Raw genomic sequence first — 16,587 nt, 5'->3', positions numbered from 1 at the left:
GATAGATAGATAGATATGAGATAGATAGATAGATATGAGATAGATGGATAGATATGAGATAGATAGATAGATAGATAGATAGATAGATAGATAGATAGATAGATAGATAGATAGATAGATAGATAGATAGATAGATAGATGGATAGATATGAGATAGATGGATAGATAGATAGATAGATAGATAGATAGATAGATAGATAGATAGATAGATAGATAGATAGATAGATAGATATGAGATAGATAGATAGATAGATAGATAGATAGATAGATAGATAGATAGATAGATAGATAGATAGATAGATAGATAGATAGATAGAGAGAGAGAGAGAGATATAGATAGATAGATAGATAGATAGATAGATAGATAGATAGATAGATAGATAGATAGATAGATAGATAGATAGATAGATAGATAGATATGAGATAGATATGAGATAGATGGATAGATATGAGATAGATGGATAGATAGATAGATAGATAGATAGACAGACAGACAGACAGACAGACAGACAGACAGACAGACAGACAGACAGATAGATAGATAGATAGATAGATAGATAGATAGATAGATAGATAGATAGATAGATAGATAGATAGATAGATAGAATATATAAACAGATAAATACTTCACTGTTAGCCTTTTTCATACCCCATCAGTAGCGGTGACACATAGTAATAATGAATACAACTGTCTACTGTTTAAAGTGATAACAACCTCATTTTATGCATAATTATTTGTCACCTATGAATTACATTTTTGCAGCTTTCTGGCATAAAGTGAGAACTTCAGTGAAGAGGATGTAATGTAATAATTTATAATGTAATAATTTATAACTGTAGCGTGTTCACAGCACGAGACAAACTAAAACACTGATAATTAAATATCTTCTTCTATATTCACCCGCAGTTCATTACAATGTTCAGTAACTGATTCTCGGACAGAAAAAGTTAAACTATTAAAGGAATATTTTACTTCAGATTAAAAATCCTACTGTACATATAAGCGGGTGGTGTTGGGAGCCGGGGGGTTCGCGCTCATGGTGCATTTTCTTAAATGGGCTCTACTACAGTTACCCCCTTGTCATTTGCACTCCTAGGGTTCATGTCACAAGCAGTCTTGTACATAAAAAAGAGAGATCACAAGGAACAAATCAGTCCCCCCTTGATGTTGTCGTGTTTTGCCTTCCAGGAATGGAGGGGCAGGGATTTTTTCCCACCCCCAGGCCTTTTCCATTACTCTTGGGACAATTCCCACCCCACTTGTTTGATAACAATGCAGCTCATCTGCAAAGGGAATGGTAACAACCAGAGCTGGGCTTGCTCCAAGGGCCTTATAGCATGTAAGCTCTTGGTCCCAAGCTCAGAACCCCTCTCTATTTGCTAAAGAAGAGGGATGTGTCTCAACAGGAATAGGAATTCTATAACCCCCTGAGTGATGATTGCATATTTCAGGTCTGAAGTCTGCAGAAAAGTGAGTGCAGCTCTGGAGTGTAATACAGGATGTAACTCAGGATCAGTTTAGGATAAGTAATGTAATGTATGTACACAGTGACTCCCCCAGCAGAATAGTGAGTGCAGCTCTGGAGTTTAATACAGGATGTAACTCAGGATCAGTATAGGATAAGTAATGTAATGTATGTACACAGTGACTCCCCCAGCAGAATAGTGAGTGCAGCTCTGGAGTATAATACAGGATGTAACTCAGGATCAGTATAGGATAAGTAATGTAATGTATGTACACAGTGACTCCCCCAGCAGAATAGTGAGTGCATCTCTGGAGTATAATACAGGATGTAACTCAGGATCAGTGCAGGATAAGTAATGTAATGTATGTACACAGTGACTCCCCCAGCAGAATAGTGAGTGCATCTCTGGAGTATAATACAGTCTATAACTCAGGATCAGTACAAGATAAGTAATGTAATGTATGTACACAGTGACTCCCCCAGCAGAATAGTGAGTGCAGCTCTGGAGTATAATACAGGATATAACTCAGGAGCAGTACAGGATAAGTAATGTAATATATGTACACAGTGACTCCCCCAGCAGAATAGTGAGTGCAGCTCTGGAGTATAATACAGGATGTAACTCAGGATCAGTACAAGATAAGTAATGTAATGTATGTACACACAGTGACTCCACCAGCAGAATAGTGAGTGCAGCTCTGGAGTATAATACAGGATGTAACTCAGTATCAGTGCAGGATAAGTAATGTAATGTACACAGTGACTCCCCCAGCAGAATAGTGAGTGCAGCTCTGGAGTATAATACAGGATATAACTCAGGATCAGTACAGTATAAGTAATGTAAGTACACAGTGACTCCACCAGCAGCTCTGGAGTATAATACAGGATGTAACTCAGGATCAGTACAGGATAAGTAATGTAATGTATGCACACAGTGACTCCACCAGCAGAATAGTGAGTGCAGCTCTGGAGTATAATACAGGGTGCAACTCAGGATTAGTACAGGATAAGTAATGTAATGTATATACACACTGACTCCACCAGCAGAATAGTGAGTGCAGCTCTGGGGTATAATACAGGATGTAACTCAGGATCAGTACAGGATAAGTAATGTAATGTATGTACACAGTGACTCCACCAGCAGAATAGTGAGTGCAGCTCTGGAGTATAATACAGGATGTAACTCAGGATCAGTACAGGATAAGTAATGTAATGTATGTACACAGTGACTCCACCAGTAGAATAGTGAGTGCAGCTCTGGAGTATAATACAAGATGTTTCTCGCTGGTCAATGCTGTCAAAAGTTTATTGCTACTATCCCCTCCCCTAATTTTCTCCTCCAACCGCAAATTACAGTCTGCAAACATTTTGGGCATTTTATGGTAATAATCCGTGAGTCTCGTTCATTCTTCTTTTTATGCCCGCCCACCGCTGAATATTGGCCTTCCCTGAATGCCATTATGCGCCGCTATGGTGTCCCGTGGTGTGCACGCACCAGAACAGAATTCCAATGCACAACAGCGGGATTTCGGGTGTGCTGGAGGGAGATGAGGAGCGGTCAATCAAACTTAAGGAGGTCGAAGTTAACTCGGAAAGGCTTGAAGAATGAAGATATGACTCTTTTCCAACGAAGATATGACTATGCTCATTAGCATACGGCACAGGAACACTAAAAAAAGTCATACTAAAGGTACAGAGACTACATTGGGCCTGTTCACATCAGCGTTCGGTTTCCGTTGATTGGTTCCGTCATTCGTTTCCGTTGGAGGAATCCATCAATGGAAAAACAAATGGAAAAACGGAAGCCGTAGCTTCCGTTTGATTTCAATGGTAAAGCTTCCATTGCGTATGGTTTCCGTTTGTCTTTAACGGAATCAATAGCGCAGTCGACTGCACTATTGTTACCGCCAAAAAATGGAAACCTTACGGAACGGAGACAAACGGATGGGGATGGGGGTGGGGCAGTCCAGCCTGAGCTACATGAACTATCTAGCTGCTGGGTAAACGAGGGTTCATTAAAGGAGAGAAAAAATGTTCTATGGTTATGTGCTGCATAGCGGAGCCCTATAAAGGATCATTGGCCGCAGAGGATTGCAGGCGTCTCCAGTTCCAGGCCCAGCATTGTCCCAATAGCCAGAGAGGCCCATGGAAGGAAAACTGCCTCAACCCTCAACTTAGGAGGAAACTTTTTCCCTCCCTGCAAGGTATATAACAAACATTTCTACACATCTAATTAATTTCTGCATTATCGTCCCCAAAGAATGGAAACACAACAGATTCAGATGCTTTTTATACTTTTCTTATATTTCCAAAGCTCCGGCTCATGCAGCTCTAAGAAAACGGCTGATTTTAACTTCGGCTGCGCACAATGCTCGCCCTGCGGGACTGGAAAGGAGAGATCAATGATTCCCAGTGGACGGTTTTTCCCATCTTCTCCCTTAAAGCTTGTCAGGGTGGGTGAGCTCCCTGTGACTTTTTGTCATTCATGATGAATGGGAAGGCTCATTTAGCATCTGGCTGTTTCTAAGAAGTAGCAAAAAAAGGCTTTTCCTTGTGTGTTTTGCAATCAAATGGCAAAAAAACAAGTTTCCGCAGTGACAGATTCTTCACTTTATATGTACCTTGCATTCTGTCATCTGCCACTGTTACAACTATCTGCATATGAGGTTGATACATCGGGCAGGGGGGGGGTACAGTAACCAGGGGGTGGGCCATACGTCTTTCTTCTTGGCCCGCTACTAGTTTGAACCTTTAGGAAACATGGATCTTCGAGAGTATCTGTTAGCAGGTCCTGTAGATCTCTAATGGACAATTTGTTTGGCGCTGGCTAAACTGAGTTGTGGGGTCCAAGACATCTCCTTATTCTTCACCCTAGAAGCCCCACTAGGGGGCATGCTCTCTCCGGTTGAAATCCCAGGTTGTGTAAACCGGAGTAGTTGCCAATTGGCGGCAGGTGGGTAGAAATATAGGAGTGATACTGAATCGGATTGAGGCCAGGGGTGGTCACCAGGAGAGCGGTCAAGATACGACAAATCAGAGGACAGATGGACATGTAATTAGATGAGCCAGGAGGTCGAAATACAAGCACCAGGGGTCAAATCCGAAGGAGAGAGATGAAGGTAAGGTCCAGAGGCAAGGCTAGGGTCAAGGTAAGTGTCAGAGTCAAATTCAGGTCCGCTAGTTACACAGAATGTACCTTAATCTACTGGTAAGGGGTATTCCGACGGATCTTCCTTTGTAAGGCCCCATGCACACAACCGTATTTTTCATCAGTAATTGTGGACCCATTCATTTTTATTGGCCACAGACACCTTTCATTATTTTTACTGATGGGGTCGGAGAAACCTAGTGGTGTTTTTGAGAAATGCTGTTTATTACATTTCATCATGTCACTTGAAAATTAGAAGAAAACAATTAATGATGCAGTGAAATTCCTTTTACCCAGAATTGAATCCCCGAAAAATTCCAATAGGTGACCAACTGATCGAAGCAAACCAGAGAGCTCAGCAGGAATACTACAATCATCAAGGAGACGCTACTGGAGATTTCTGAAGGTTCTCAGCCTTTGATTCGTAAGAATTTTCTATGAATATTCAATATTACAGGATTATTTTCCAGGTCCTGTTAATGCCGGAGTATAGGAATTATACTATTTTAGGTTTTGTTTAGGATGTATGGGTTACTGAACCGTTGGATGTCATAAGTGGTGAGGTGGTGGCCCCAGGTCAAGTTTTTACCGTGGCGTCTTGGAGTGTTAAACAAGAACTCTAAAAGTTATCATACAAATCTATGGCCTTTGATAATCCTGAATATTTAATAATTCAGAACCGAACAAGCTTTGTTTATAAATCAGAAATAATCATCAAACAATTCCTATAATCAAAACTATTTAAAGATTTATCTTTTTTTGTACAAAAATCCCCAATTTTGGCATATTCCACACTTCATCATATTTGTCATATTGTAACATCCAACATCTGGAAACAGGAGTTGATTTCCACTTGAACTTGTGAAATGGCAAATGGCGTGAGAAAAACATTCCCGCGTAACGTTCGCGTGTTCCTGTGTTACGCCATACGTGATCCTCTCCTCCGCACTTTTTTCCTCTTCGCCGGATAGTCGCCGTTCCGCCACATCTGTTAGGAAACGTTACTGCTCTGTAATCCACTAAACCTGTTATCCTAGAAAAGTTGTGATCTATAATGTAAATGTTAATTGCTTTACTGGCAGCTGCATTCCCAAGGCAAACCGCGGAGCTATTTTTATCTTTGTAAATTCCTAATGTGTCCCTGGAAAATCACAAAAACTGCTGGTCTTTTCTAAAATGTTGCAGATGGCGTCAGGTCTTCAAGATCAATTTTTTTTTCTGTTTTCTTCTCTCCTTTCTCTGAATAGCTTTCTAAGCAGTGTCAGAATACTCCAGAGTCCGACCGTACTACCAGTAACCGACATCTAATTGGCTCACTTGTCACATTGTGGTAAAGCTTTACAGAGGGATTCTGGGTAACAAGATCCAGGGAAGATTTGGGAGAATAAAATGTCACTCGTTTTCTTCTCATGTATTTTTTTATGGAACCTCCTGAATGTCTTATACATCTCAAGTATCACCACAATGTTACGGCTTTCACCAGAGAAGTGGATCCGTAAAACGCAGAGAATTTGGTGCTGGCCGTTGGCGTACATATTAGAGAAGGAGGGTCATAGCAAAGATTAAAATGCTACCGCCATTTAGGTGCCAATTTTTCCCATCCAGGACAGAAGGGCCTCTAAGCCCTTTTCATGACCCTTGGGCCAATTTCCTATCCCCTCTGGAGAGAGGACTCCTGTACAGGTTCTTTATACCCAGTAACAAGTGGTATAGAACCACCAAGAACTGGGCTCCTCTCTCCAAGGGCCCTATAGCAGTCGCAAGGCCTGTCTCTATGGTTTGTGCGCCCCTGGGGCTGGTTAAACTGAGGTGCGGAGTCTAAGGAATCTACCTGTGCTTCACCCTAAAGAGTGAATGATCTTTTCCGGTTAGATACCCAGTAGTCACCAATTAGCGGTAGGTGCACTGTGAAAACGTCAGGAGCGAAGTAGAAACCAAGCCAGGAGTTGACACCGGCAGAGATCAAGATTCGATTTATTTATTTATAATTTTTTTTTTCAATGACATTCTACTATAGATGACTTGCTAAAAAGTGGGGGATATATATTGGCCTAAAAAGTAATACAACATTAATAATAATTATTGAATTTTTTTAAATTTCAAACAAAAATTATAATGAACAATTACAAAATTGTAACATAAAAAAAACAATGTTCTGCCCCCCCCCCAAATGCACACAGAAATTATAAAGGATATGATTATTTATTCATTATTATAATATTTCTACTGTATTATTTTTTATAATAATAAATTGTACAGTTAAAAAATATTTAAAAAATATTGAAATAAAAAAAAAGATACATTTGGTTACGGGGGGGGGGGGGGGGGTTCTAGAATTTGAAGGCATGAGTTTGATCTTACACCACACGCATCTGCTCTGTTCTATGTTTGGCAAAAAAAGTGAGGAATTATTACAAGAGCTCATGTCATTGCAATTTCATGCACCTTCAAACAGATGTTTTATTCCACTAAGCTATTTAAAGAAACCAGTAAATCTTCAAGGCAAAATTTGTTTCCTTAGAACCCACATTACCGGGCCAGAGGCCGTAACAGAGGTGGTCTTATCTGTTCTAGACAGGCATCTTATACCAGTGGGGGGTAAAGGTTAGCGGACGTGGGCAGATAGTCAGGAGTATCTATTTCCTCTTTGAAAACAGCTGGGTGCACCTTATCCCATCCTGTGTATAGAGATTGTGGTATGTTCTTCTTACACAGAAAGGGGACAAAATATTTTTTGCCAACTGGATTCCAAATGTGGTCAGTATAGAGAAGTCACCGCTCAACTGGTCAAACAAAAATAATTACAGTACATTTTTTGGGAAATAAGAAAGTTTCCTTAACCCTAGCTAAGCTTCTTTTCTTTTTGAAGTTCCCGAGTAGATAGTCCTATAGTTTAAATGATACTCACCCGGGCCACGTCCAGATACCAGCTCCTGGATTGTTTCGTGCGTCAGATCCTAATCCCTTAATACACATTAGACCCTTGTCGTTAGATTCTGTCGACAGTGAAATTTGTATGGTCGGCTGCCAGGCCTCATCTGTCTACTCTTAGTGGGAAATTGGATCCAACTTGTTTAATCCTACTATACCTATAATAAAAAGGACCTATTATGTACATTAAAAATGTGAAAACTGTTTTTGAATAACTTATTTCTATGCCGAGATATAATCGAATGAACTTCCAGACCCAAAACCTTAGGCTGCACCACTGAGACATTCTGGCGACAATACGTCCCCTTTTGATTGCAGGTTGTTCTTATGTGGATACAAATTATTAAATATATCCATGAGCCCTAAGTAAGAAGTAAATATTGTAGAATTTGGCTCTAATTATTGTGTTACTGATAACACGAAGCTTGACACGAATCAGAAAAAAGACATGTGAACGGAATCTCAGTAGTGCAGCCTCAGGCTTCAACATCATTGGGCCATAGCTCAACATAGAAATAAGATATTAAAAAACAGTTTTCACATTTTGAATGTACATGTAAGGGCCTTTTGTATTTTATTCTGGCAAATCTCATTTAGAGAAATACGGTTTCCTTCACCATAGAGTTAGGAAAGTACAACACCGAAGCTGTGGCCATCTTTTCCTGCAGAAAAGTAGAGATTAGAATTGTGAGCAGTTAGCACACTTCTGCAATAGGTAAGGGAACGTGGCAATGATGATCCCCACAAAAGTTCACAGGTAGCCTGACCACTTGGGCATTAAGGCAGTGCCCAGGGAATCCATTACCAAACAAGGACCACAGGTCGATTAAAGGTTTAAATGCAGGGCCCAGTTATAAGTGCTCCTGAAATGCATTTTATTAATCATGGCTCTTGTGGTTGGCAAGGGACCCATGACCTTTAATGCATGGGGGCTTAGATCGTTCTCAACCTACATCTGCTACTGATTCAGCATGGGGGCTGTACCCTGGAACCCACCCAAATTAATCCAGATGACAAGCTCGGCAGTTGATGTCGAGTTTCCCTTTAAGTAATTCCTTAATCCAGAACTTTAATTCAACATGAAGTGTATGTTCACACGGAGTGTTTTCAGCCACTTTTTGGGCCGCAAACGTCCCGAAAAACGGCTGAATAATCGTAAGCAGAACACCTCCAAACATCTTCCCATTGATTTCAATGGGAAAAACGGAATTCAGTTCCGATGGGACGTTTTTTTTCGCGGCCACTTTTCAAAACGGCCGCGTAAAAAAACAGCCGCAAAAAAGTAGTGCATGTCAATTCTTCAGCGGTTTTTGGAGCCGTTTTTCATTGAAAAACAGCTCCAAAGACGGCCGTAATAAAATCGTGGCTTAAAAACACTATTGAAAATCAGGAGCTGTTTTCCCTCGAATACAGCTCCGTATTTTCAGAAGTTTTTGAGTTTGTGTGTGCACAAATTGTGAAAGTTTTATTCAAACTAAATGAACTTCTGCAAACTTTGATAAAAAAAACAAGAAAAAATGCATAATACTAAATAATGAGTTAAAAGTACCGGAATGGACACGTTGCTTTTTTAATGCAAATGTAAAGATGACAAGAGCTCGCCAATTTGGCAAAACATTATAGGTCTTTCAGTTAACAAGTAAAACACGAGCGTTTGATCTTTATGGGGCCTATGCATGATTAATTAAAAGCCCGGAAAGTGGTATTATTATTATTTGACTACACAGAAGCAAAACAACTGGTTGATGAAAGGGTAATTTATAAGTGAATAAACTACAGGATCATTATGGGAACATAGTATTAATTTTTTAAAAGGGAAAATTAATCAAAAGAATGAAAACATTCCAGGTTGGCGCGCAGGAATAAATGTTTCATGCTGCTGAATTGTAATTGTGAAATATGAGGCTTTATAGGCATAAGATATTGCAAATTAAATACTGGGCCGTTCAGGTTTGCTGCTTGTTCAGAAGAGTTCAAGGGCTTTCGGCAAATAACGTTCATTTTAGAAGGCGAAAGATCATCAAAGGTTTTGAAGAGTCCCTTTATATGGGAAAAAACGCGGAATAATAATGGACAGGTCTACCTTGTATCAAGTTGATGGAACCTGTACAAAAACATCTCACAGAAATGACAAGACTGCAGTGGTGCCCTCCCCCCACGGTCCCTTTCTTAGTACCCTGACCTTCCTTTCTCTAACCCCTACCTGTCCTCTCCCCTCCATGAATTTTCCTACACCCAAACTGTTCCTTCTCCACCCTGACCTGTCCGCTCCCTCTGCCCCACAACTCTAACCAGCCAGCACCCACCTGTATTCTCCTTTTACTTCTCACCTGTCCTCTCCCCTCTTCCAACTGTCCCTTCCCCAGTACCCGGACTGTCCTTTCTCTAACCTTCACCTGTCCTCTCCCCTCCATGAATTTTCCTACACCCTAACTGTTCCTGATCCTGGCCTGTCCGCTACCACTCCACCACAACCCTCCCCAGACAGCCCCCACCTGTATTCTCCTTTCACTTCTCAACAGTTCTCTCCCCGACCCCAATTGTACCTTCCCCACGCCTCTCCGTTCCCCTCCCTGACTAGCAACCACTTTTCCTCTCACTATCCGACCCCTCGAATTTCCCTTCCATCACCTGTCCCCTCCCTCTACTCCTCTACTTCCCTCATCTCCCTTGTACCGTTCCTCTTCTACACAAGACCATGGACACGGCAAATATGGGGACCTGGAAATAAAAGTCACTATGGTCCAACGTAATAAGAAACCTCTTTCTTCAATCTTTTTTACATGAGTGGCAACATACAAACCAAATAAAGAGTACAGCGTAACCAGGTGACCCACAAACCGACGTGTATTTCGACCAAGCTTTGTATATTAGTCAAAAAACACGTTGGGGCATGGGTCACCTGGTTACACTTACATTTTCCTGTATGTTGCTACTAGATTACAAATTTATATGAATATATACACATGTAATACATTAAATAAGGCTGTTTCTTATTGCGTTGCAATATAGGACCATAGGGACTTATTTTCTGGTCCCCATATTTGTCTTGTTCTTGGTCCAGTTTTATATGTCGTATTTCTTGATTGTTGGTTGATGTTTTATAGCACTGTAGTATGGTTAATTCTCCTCTCTTTGCCTATAAGGGTTCGGGTTATACTTGGCATATTAATACCAGGTTCCCATCCCTTGATATGCCGGGCTTTCTATGCACCAACCAAAACAGACCACTAAAAAAAAAAAAAGAAAGAAAAATGTTCCACATTTGGTTTACAGCATATAACTCAATGCTCTCCTATGAATCAGTCCACTGTCTGGATGGATATTCCAATCTGCCCCATCCTCTTGCCACCCATTACACAGACTGACAACACATTGAGATGTCAATTGGATGTTCAAGTGAATTGTAATGGTTTACTCAAGTACAGTAACAGAATTGTACCGACAGCTCCGACCAGCTGAGATGTGAACAGGGGTGAATCGCATTAAACCCAAAAGAGCTCGATTAGAGATTTGATGTATGTGGAAATCAAAGCCAGTGATACATAGATAAGGGCTGACACAATTCACATTTCTATAGCGCCGTTTCCCACACCGAGACTCATTACGCCACGGCTCGACTAACTACATCAGGGACATTAGACCGGGAAGTGGTTATTGATGGACCTCATTGTTCTAAGTTCATACATGAAATCATTTCAGCCCTAATGATCGTCATACCCTTTTTAACCTTGATGGCTCGAAATTAGAAGCCGGAATTAATGACTCTAATGTCTCTCGACTTACTTCAAGAGCTGTAAAAATAAGCCAAAATTGCGGACTGCCATTGAACTGAGACCTTAGATTAACTCCTTGTGAGGGAGCAAATGGAACTTAATCCTTGACAAAAATCCCTCGCATTCTGCGAGCGCCAAGACCACCGAATCCTACAGTTATTTTATATTACTTTGTAACACAAATTTTATTTTATTACAATGTATTCAATATAAAAAATGTAATTCAAAGAAAAACTCCACAAGAAAGAGCCCCTTATCCCAACCCCTTGTGCCCCTTTAAATCAGCTGAAAACAATATATATTTCTAAAAAAAATTGTACTCCAGCACTGGAGAAGGAGGTGCTAGTAAGTCTTTGTTCACACATTGTATCTGTACTACATTCAGTGTATGTGCCAGGAAATGACTCGGCGCATACACTGAACATATCCATAAGGCCTGATTTACTTGACTGATGCCAAAAAAAGTGTCCCTTTGGCATCCGCAGGGCCCGTTTGCATCGGGATGCCTTTTTTCCCCCCACTCTATAGGAAAGCTTAACCTGCAGCACTTTCCTATCCCGAGGTATACAGTAATACTGCATGGTATATGTTTTTTTTTTTTACAATGGGACCCTATGGACCACGTAGACCACTATATGCCTATACAGTGGCATACATTGAAGCCTTCCATCACAGGTGTAGGACTCAAAATACTTACAACATATTTCTAATGGAAGGCAAAAACTATATGTGAACAGAGTCTTCCATGTATCAATATGTACCACCAGCCCAGCATCTCAAGTGATGCAACCAGGTGTCCACATAAGTGTCCAGAGGTGTCAACCAATACCTGCAGAGCTAGCTGCACATATATATTTTTGCTGCATTTAGCATTAGAGTCTGAAGGACTCGGTTAATTTATATCTTTTTAATAATTGATATTACTATATTCAAACAAAGTGGTTTATTTGTTTTCCTATCATGCATTGCTAGAAAATCTCTGAGTTGGACATACAGCCATAATACACAAAAAAATCATAGAAAAATATTTGAAAACTGTTTTTTCATGTCTTCAATTTATTTTAGTTTTTTCGCAGGGGTGGAATCTGCTTTATTGTGCATGGCATCCAACTAAAAAGGACATTTGGAAAGAGCATTGTGTTAGGAGCCCTGTATGAGAACCATCCCTGTGATTCTGATTGGCTGGGAGAGGTTGACAGACAGAGAAGACTCCTCTCAATTTCATTTTCAGTTGGATGCCAAGTGCAGGGTGTAAAGGAATCACTAGCTGAGCAATTCCCCAGTGTGCAATTTATGGAATTGCTCTGTAAGCGATTCCCCAAAGGCAGCTGGAGACTGTCTGGATAAAGCCTGCATGTAATCCGCTACCTTAAGTCCGTCACTACTCTGATCAGCAGAATGTAAGGTTACTTTATAGTCTTCACCAGAGCCCACCGCAAGGCAGGTTGGATTTGTCTGCATAGAACCCAGGTTGTATTAACGGAATACAGTGTTGGACAGGAGGTGCAATGCAGGCAATACCAGAACGGAAACCAAACAGAGGGTAAACAGCAAACAGAGTACAACCAGGAGAGACTGTCAGTCCAAATCAGAAAGCAGAAGAATACCAGAAGTTACAGAGGTCAAAACCAGCCGAGAGCAGAATGTCCAAATCAGTGAGCAAAAGGGTTAACCTAAAGACAAAGCTGAGGTCCAGTTCCAAGAATACAAATAGTCAGGTGATACAGGGAGTAGCCAGGAGCTTGATCAGATACTTGCATACACAAATAAATTCACAAGCAACAATGAAAGAACTGACCTGACTTAAATACTCCACCCTAGAATCTGATAGGAAGACGACAGAGAAATGAGATTGGCTCAAATCACAACCAGAGACACCCAGAAAAGTAGTCATAACAATCTTAAAGAAAAGGATGTTTCCTAGCACAGGGGAGCAGTTTTTCTCTTCTATTATAAGTCTATATTGCATTGTCATTGGAGCGCATTTGACTGCTATAAAGACTCGTACCATACTACATGGACCTCCAAAACTGTAATCCCACCCGAATGATCTTCAATAATGAACCTTAAGACCTTACATTACTCTTCTTGTGCTAAGATCCCTGTTACAACGTCTTGGTTTCCTCTTTAAAACTTTTCAATAAAAAGATAAAGTAAATAAACAATTTTCTGGTTATTTCCCGATATATTCTAATGATTTACTGTGCACGTCTAACACTTATCCCGAAGAAGTTATTATAACATTTAATTATAAAGCTTAACCACGGAGTCTGTCATCTTCTTAAACTTTTGCAATATTTGTCTAAGGCAACAAATCCAATTCTTATGTTTTTTCTTTATTCGCTTATTTCTCCATTCGTTATTGTTACTTCCTTCTTTCCTTTCTAAACTTAATTGCGTTTCTTAGTTATTTATTGCGTTTTAACCAAAGCTCTGAACAATTACTTAAAAACAAGGAATTATATGTTGCAATAAACATTATATCACTACAGTGTCATTTATTCCCAGTCCTAGAAGAGACTGTGAAAATTGCCATAGGAACTCGGCTCTTTTTGGTACCAAAAGGAAACAAATCTCCGCATCTCGGCTGTGTTTGCAAATCAACCTGTTGGATGGTTGAAAATCATTTACACCCAAAATGACCCGTGTCGTCGTCCTCTTGTGTGAATTTTTTTTTTTTTTTAAATATGCTTGGTAACGACTACTAGTGGTTTCCATTACACTGACTATAAATGTTCAAAAACTGGCAGGAAAGTCCTAGATTCGGATCATCCTGGAAAGCGGTCACAAAGAACGTCTCTCTCTCTCTCTCTCTCTGGAGGACCTGCCATGTCCTGAGATTACATAGATATCTCATTGATATGAATGGGCACTGTGTAACGCTTAGTTTCCCCTGTGGTGTCGCTGCAGAGAAATTGGACACATTGGAATTGCCAGGTTTCCTCACAAATTACAGCTGATCGCTGAGGATCCCAGCGGGACGACACTTTGTGATCAGCTTATTATCAAAAGACCATCTAACAAATAGTGATTGGCCAAAGCGGAGAACCCCTTTAATTTCAACTGAAAGTTCAGGTAGTGACTACAGGATTTTTTGTCTTCCACTGACTTTTCATCCATGATCATATGTCCAACATAAAAAGAAATGAGCTGCCGCAAGTCAGCGTTTGCCTCTCTGGAATCACAGTACAGTTCCTCTCCCATTATTGCGGTCAACCAATATACGCATACTTGTTTATATTAAAAGGCTAAAAACAAATTACGGTCCGAATACTGATCAGCGCTGAAAGTTTGTTACAATTATACCCAGTGTAAACAATCCTAGCTTATAGACATTGATATAAATACATCTTGTGAGAAGAATAAGCAAAAATGCTTCAACCTATTGACAACAAGCAGAGATCTTACAAATGGTGAAGAATTGAAACAAAGTTTATTAGAAAGTTGCCCAATATTTCATTATACAGTGATTAAAGGGGTATTCTCAACTTAGAAATTTTGGGCATTTCCACAGACTATGCTATAAATGTCTGATAGATGTAGAAGTCCCTGACCTGGGACTAGCCCCTATCTCTAGAATGGGCGCCTCCGACCCCTGTCCCATCCGGTGAGATGGTTGTTAGCCTCTGCATCTCTATTCATTTCAATGGGAGTAAAGGAAACAGCTGAGATGTGCATGGCCACCTTTCCATTCAATATCTTCCTGGATGTGGCAGCCTGCGGCCCCCCCATTCACTGGATAGGTGGTCAGCCGCTGCATTCAGGCAGAGGATTCATGGAAATATTTTACCTCTTGGATGTTTCTGTAACTCACATTGAAATGGATGGAGAGAGTCACACACATACCTGGCCACCTCTCCATTCATTCTCTGCCTAGATGCGGAGAACGGCGGCTGCAGCACCAGGCGGGACGGGGGTTTGAGGGACCCCTGTTTTCGAGATTCATCTATCAGAGACATTTTTTGCATATACTGTGGATATTCCATAAATTTCTAAGATGAGAAAGACTTTAGTTACATAAAGAAAATAGTTAATGGAATATTAATCCGTTAGACGGCCAATACGCCTTTTCACGGTGCTGCATTGGAGTAATTAAACAGCACCGGAAGCAGTTAAATCTCCCTGCTCGAACGTGCGAGATCGATATCAGTATCGATCTCGCGCGTTTAACGCCAGCGATTCGGCGCTCAACAACAAGCGCCACATCTGAGTGGTTTTGGACAGAGGGGGTTCCCTCTTTAAATCCCACCAACATCCTGCGATAAGATGGCACAATGCCGGTGTCTTGTATGGCAGCCGGGGGCCTAATAAAGGCCCCCAGGTCTGCCACTAGTTATGCCTGCTAGGCCATACCAGAGGCACGGCCTGGCAGATGCCTGTCAGTTTTACACCGACAGGCATAATATACTGCAATACAAAAGTATTGCAGTGTATTATAAAAGTGATTGGATGATCGCATAGTGAAATCCCCTAGTGGAACTAATAAAAAAGTAAAAAAATAAAAATTGAATAAAGTTAATAAAAAAAAAAAAGTGAAAAAAATGAAAAACCCAATTTTTCCCCTTACAAAATGCTTATTATTATTATTAACAAAACAAAAAAGGAAAAAAGTTACACATATTTGGTATCATCAAAGCTATTACATTATTTAACCCGCACAGGGAACGCCGTAAAAAATATAATAAAATACAAAGCAAGAATTGCCGTTTTCTGTGAATCCTGCCTTAAAAAAAAAAATGAGATAAAAAGTGATCAAAAGTCGCATCTACTCCAAAATGGTACCAATAAAAACTACAAGTCGTCCCGCAAAAAAAAAGCCCTAAAAAGTTATGGATCTTCAAATATGGAGACACAAAAACAAATAATTTTGAAAAAAAGTGTTTCCATCGTGTAAAAGTAGTAAAACATAAAAAAATCGACATACATTTGGTATCGTTGCAATCGTAACAACCCGCTGAATAAAATTATTGTGTTATTTATACCACACGTTAAACGGCGTACATTTATTACGCAAAAAAGCGTGGCGACGTTGCGGGTTTTTTTTCCTATCCCCCCCAAAAAAAAGTTCATAAAAGTTAAACAATAAATTATATGTACCCGAAAATGGTGCTATTAAAAAATACAACTTGTCCTGCAAAAAAACAAGACCTTATACAGGTATGTTGACGCAAAAAGTTATAGCTCTTTGAACGATGGAAAAATGTAAAAAATAGCTTCGTCATTAAGCTGACCTATGTGATGTTTTTATTTGGGTGGGGGGGGGGGG

General features: G+C 40.3%; 1 protein-coding gene across 4 annotated transcripts in view; it reads right to left on the bottom strand.

Moving 5' to 3' along the window:
* Nucleotides 1-16,587, bottom strand: part of DIAPH2 (diaphanous related formin 2) — a 952,586-nt gene that overhangs the window by 322,651 nt on the left and 613,348 nt on the right. The gene's annotated exons all lie outside the window — the stretch shown is intronic.

Source organism: Rhinoderma darwinii, chromosome 8 (assembly GCF_050947455.1).
Source record: "Rhinoderma darwinii isolate aRhiDar2 chromosome 8, aRhiDar2.hap1, whole genome shotgun sequence".
In the NCBI taxonomy this organism is placed as follows: Eukaryota; Metazoa; Chordata; class Amphibia; order Anura; family Rhinodermatidae; genus Rhinoderma; species Rhinoderma darwinii.
This window is presented reverse-complemented; position numbering and strand designations above follow the sequence as displayed.